The following is a 5,627-nucleotide window of genomic DNA, read 5'->3' as shown; positions in this document are numbered from 1 at the left end:
AGTCTGGTTTAACGGATCAAATTCGTTAATTCTCTTCGTAGAAACTTCTGATAGATTTTCTAGTGCAATCTATCAGAGGGATTAAATCTCTGTTCGTGGATATGATTAAAGAATTGTTCGTCCATCAGTTCCTGGGATATACAACAAAAGCAGAGTAATCTGTTGGTGTCCATAATCTCGATTCGAGATTGGAGGTAAAAATTTAATTATTATTTAATTTTTACACGCACAATTTAATTGTAAAGTTTTTATACCCATTATGGAATCGTTCCATATAAAAATTTTAAACTTCCGCTGCACCGGGAATCAATTCTGATTGATCTGATCGCCGTTTTCCAACAGTGGTATCAGAGCCAGGTTGCTCAGATCAAGCGATTAAATTAATCGATTGTACAAACTTTTTAATCCTCGGTTTTTGAAACAAAATAAATTTTTTTTTTAAAATAAAATTTTTTTTCGGGCAAAACACCGGGCAGCGATTTGGATCGCTGCCCATGGGCGGCGACGTGATCGCTGCCCAGGGCAGCGCACGTCGCTGCCCTAGGGGCAGCGACGGGCTGCCCGGCCCGAGCCCCTTTGGGGCACGGGCAGCCCGGGAGCGTCCCGGGCGGCCCGGGAAAATTAATTTTTATTTTTTAAATTAAAATTTTAATATGTTAAAATTCTATTTTTGGTCCGATCGAAAATTGTTTTGATTGGTTCACGAGGCGTCGGATCGAATTGTTCGAGTCCGAAAATTTTAAAATTGATTTTTGGATAAATTTGAATTTTTGGAAAATTTATAGATTTTATCCGTTAAATCAGATTTTATGAAATTAATTATTTTTGGTACAATTGATGATAAGATATGATCTTATGGAAATATTGAATAAAATATGATTTTATGTATAAAATTGGATTTTATATGTAAAATATGATTTTATTTGATAAAAAGATAAAATATGATTTTGTATGTAAAATGAGATTTTATATATGGAATATGATTTTATCCTTTTAATTTGAATTGCCATTGCATGTTATCCAATAAATTAATTTTGAATTAAATATTATTGGATAAGGATGATCGATTGCCATGACCAATTTTGTAGGTGTATGTTAGGAATTTACATTTGTTTTTATTGTTGTTGGATTTATTAATGGGTCTGGTTTATGGCCCAATATGAATTGTCATATGTAATAAAAGTGGGCCTGGTTTATGGCCCGTTCCCACCCCTTAAAATGTATCCCCTACTTGTCATAGTTATTTATTGTAAATACATTAGACTTTGTGGGAGATGAAGATTTGAAGACGGAGGTGGGCCCAGCAGGCAATAAAGACTGAAGAAATGTAAATTGGAAGCACAATGTAATAGGATTGCATTGCATACCTGCATATTACCTAGGATTGGACTAAGACTCGTGATTGGCAACCACATGTCGATTAGAAATGGAATCGATCATCCTATATAATATATGATATTATCGTTGTATGCATGTTTTAGACTAAATTGTATGAATCCCGCAAGCATACAAATTTTAAAATGATGAGACAAATTTTCAAAATTAAAATCCCTCATTTTAAATATGATTTAAAATTGATATCAAGATAAATAAAGGAAATTTAAATATTGTTTAAATGTTCCTACCTTCCATCAACGATCAATGTATGAGATGCTACCCGCGGATACGGTCCGGCTCATATTATTGGGGGGCCCGTTCGTCGGAAAGCTGTACATTGGATCGACAAATGTTGTAAGTTGGGTGGAACTCCCATGGGATCGGCTCATATTATTGGGGGATCCACATGGCGACCGTCCATCACAACTTAATATTGATGGGTCATCTTGACATGTCACAATAAACGGCGTCATATTATTGGGCCCTTATTGGACATGAGGTAAAAACGTGGAGGTTGCTTTGGAAGCAATTGGGTTCTACCTTTTGAAAATTATGGTTGGCTGATATTATTCGGGACCATAGTTTGTCAATTGGACTCCATGTTCCCACTAAGAAAAACAGTTTCCCGTTTTCACTAGAGGATAGTGAAATCGTTAAAATAGTGGGAGTGAGATTCATAAAATAAATTTTGCCTATTTTATGTCTTAGTAAATTAATTAAACAATCACCGATAATTGTCTGTTTCATCTAAGTATATCATTATGATGAATCTTCGTAATCCACATGTTTCAATCCTCGAACAAAACAAACTTACTGGCGCAAACAATATGGAATGATTCCATAAGTTAAGATTGTCCTAAGTTCGGAAAAGATTTTCTAAGTGTTAGAAAAGGCTTCTCCGAAAACAGCCCCGGCTGATGTAACTGCCGAAAGGTTGGCCGAACTAGAGAAATGGTTGGACCATGATCTCAAGGTCAAATGTTACATGCAAAATTGGACAAGTCTAAACAAGTTTGCCATCACTGCAAGAAATCCGGTCATTGGAAATATAACTGCAAGGAATACCTCGAGCAGTTGCGAACTGCAAAGGGTATGTTTTACATTGAAATAAATGTTTTTCTTAATACTACTTCTTGGGTATTGGATACTAGATGTAGATCTCACATTTGCAATGAGTTGCAAATGATGACAAGAAGTAATAGGCTAAGGATGGGTGAGACCCAGTCAAGGCTCGGGAATGGTTCCAGAGTTAAATCCATAGCTATGGGAAATATTTGTTTAATTTTGCAAACCAATTTTAAGTTGTATTATGAGAAAAGATATTTTTATTTGTGCCAAAGATTTCATTAAAACATTATTTCTATTTCTATGATTGATAGAGATGGGTTTTCTTGTAATTTTGTGAATGGAATTTGCAATATTTACAAGAATGAATGTTTGATTGGAAATGGACAACTTGAAAATGATCTATATAACTTAAAATTAAAAGACGTTCCAATAAATTATGTTGATAAACCGGTAACAACGAACAAAAGGAAAATCGATAGTCAAAACCCGGCAAACCTTTGGCATGCTAGGCTAGGTCATATTTCCTCAAGGAGGATGAACAAGCTAGTGGGAGAGGGCATGTTTGATATGTCTGATATTAACTCTCTACCTACTTCTGAGTCCTGCCTGAAAGGAAAAATGACTAAATCTCCTTTTAAGGGGAAACCTGAGCGTAGTCAAAATCTGTTGGATTTGATCCATACAGACGTTTGTGGTCCATTTAGAATTGGTACTCAATATGGCCACACCTACTTCATTACCTTTACTGATGATTATTCTAGGTATGGTTATTTATATTTAATGAAATATAAGTCTGAAGCATTTGAAAAGTTCAAAGAATTCAAGGCTGAAGTAGAAAACAAGCTAGGTAAAAGTATTAAAGCACTTCGATCGGATCGAGGTGGAGAATACTTAAGTACCGAGTTTTTGGACTATCTGAAAGAGAATGGGATTCTCTCTCAGTGGACTCCTCCTATGACACCTCAGCTAAATGGTGTATCGGAGCGTCGTAATCGAACTTTGTTGGACATGGTTCGATCTATGATGAGCTTCACTGAGCTTCCACCTTCGTTTTGGGGCTATGCGCTTGAAACGGCGGTATTGTTGTTGAACAACGTCCACACCAAAGCAGTGGACAAAACACCATACGAGTTATGGAATGGCAAAGCCCCTAAGTATTCGTACTTGAGGATTTGGGGATGTCCTGCTTACGTGAAGCAGACAGTGGGAGATAAGTTGGATAGTCGATCCACCTTATGTTATTTTGTAGGGTATCCGAAGAATTCAATCGGATATTATTTCTATCATCCTACGGAAACAAAAGTGTTTGTTTCAAGAAATGCCACCTTCTTGGAGAAGGAGTTCTTATTGGATAAGAAAGGCGAGATGATGGAACTCGAAGAAATTCGAGAAGAACCCGAAATACAAAATAATGATCCTACACCTCAGGAACCATTGATGGACACGCCTATACCTAGAAGATCCGAGAGGACTTCTAGACCTCCTATTCGATATGGTCTTCTTCTTGAAGGGGATCAAGATGAACCCGACGTTGGATGTGATCCAAGAAACTTCAAGGAAGCAATTTCTGATGCGGATTCAAATTTATGGCTTGAAGCTATGCAGTCGGAAATAGATTCGATGCATACAAACCAAGTTTGGACTTTAGTAGATCCTCCCGATGGAATTGTTCCAATAGGGTGTAAATGGATCTATAAGAGAAAGCTTGGGCCTGATGGTAAGGTATTGACCTACAAGGCGCGATTGGTGGCGAAAGGTTATACTCAAAGACAAGGAGTTGACTATGATGAAACCTTTTTCACCAGTTGCAATGTTCAAGTCCATAAGAATCCTTATTGCCATAGCTGCTTGGTATGACTATGAGATATGACAAATGGATGTGAAGACTGCATTTCTTAATGGAAATATTAAGGAAGAGATCTATATGATGCAGCCTGAGGGATACACATCCATGGGAAGCGAGCATAAGATATGCAAGCTTCAGAGATCAATCTATGGTCTCAAACAAGCATCAAGAAGTTGGAACCAGAAATTTGATGAAATAATAAAGGATTTTGGTTTCATCAAGAACCCGGAGGAACCGTGCGTGTACAAGAAAGTAGTTAAGGATGCTGTGACATTCTTAGTACTTTATGTTGATGACATCCTACTCATTGAGAATGATGTAGGCTACTCATTGAGAATGATGTAGGGATGTTGCAGTCAACAAAGATATGGTTATCAGGTAGATTCTCGATGAAGGATTAGGGTGAGGCATCCTATATTCTAGGGATACAGATCTATAGAGATAGATCTAAGAGAATGATAGGACCCACTCAATCAACTTACATCGAAACCATATTGAAAAGGTTTTCAATGGATAGGTCCAAGAGAGGACATATACCTATGTGTCATGGAGTTTCTCTATCCAAGTCCATGTGTCCCAAGACTGATGAAGAGATAGAGAAAATGACACATGTACCATATGCGTCAGCCATAGGTAGTATCATGTATGAGATGATATCTACCAGACCGGATGTAGTATTTGCTCTGAGTGTCACGAGCAGATATCAAGCTAATCCCGGTCAAATGCATTGGAAAGCCGTGAAGGACATTCTTAAGTACTTACGAAGGACTAAGAATATGTTCATGGTATATGGAGGAAGAGAACTGAAATTGGAAGGCTATACCGACTCTAGCTTCCAAAGTGACGTGGATGACTAGAAGTCAACCTCTGGATTTGTGTTCATGCTCAATGGCGGTGCTGTCACTTGGAAGAGTTCCAAGCAGGACACCACAGCGGATTCCACCACTGAGGCAGAATACATTGCAGCATTAGCTGCTGCTAAAGAGGCCGTTTGGATGAGGAATTTCGTCCAAGAGTTGGGCGTTATTCCTGAAGTTGTTGGTCCAGTCCCGGTGTACTGTGACAACACGGGTGCCGTTGCTCAGGCAAAGGAACCAAGGTCTCATCAAAGATCCAAACACGTACTGAGGAAATACCACATCATCCGGGAGATCGTGGAAAGAGGAGACATCACTGTCGAGAGAGTGGCCTCTGCAGACAATATCGCTGATCCACTTACTAAGCCCTTGCCAGGACCATTATTTGACAAACATCGCGAAGCAATGGGACTGCGTAGTATGACTAGTTGGCTATAGGGCAAGTGGGAGATTGAAAGAGTGGGTGCCCGGTGAGCCAA

The sequence above is a fragment of the Henckelia pumila genome, chromosome 1 (assembly GCF_033568475.1).
Source record: "Henckelia pumila isolate YLH828 chromosome 1, ASM3356847v2, whole genome shotgun sequence".
Classification (NCBI taxonomy): domain Eukaryota; kingdom Viridiplantae; phylum Streptophyta; class Magnoliopsida; order Lamiales; family Gesneriaceae; genus Henckelia; species Henckelia pumila.
This window is presented reverse-complemented; position numbering follows the sequence as displayed.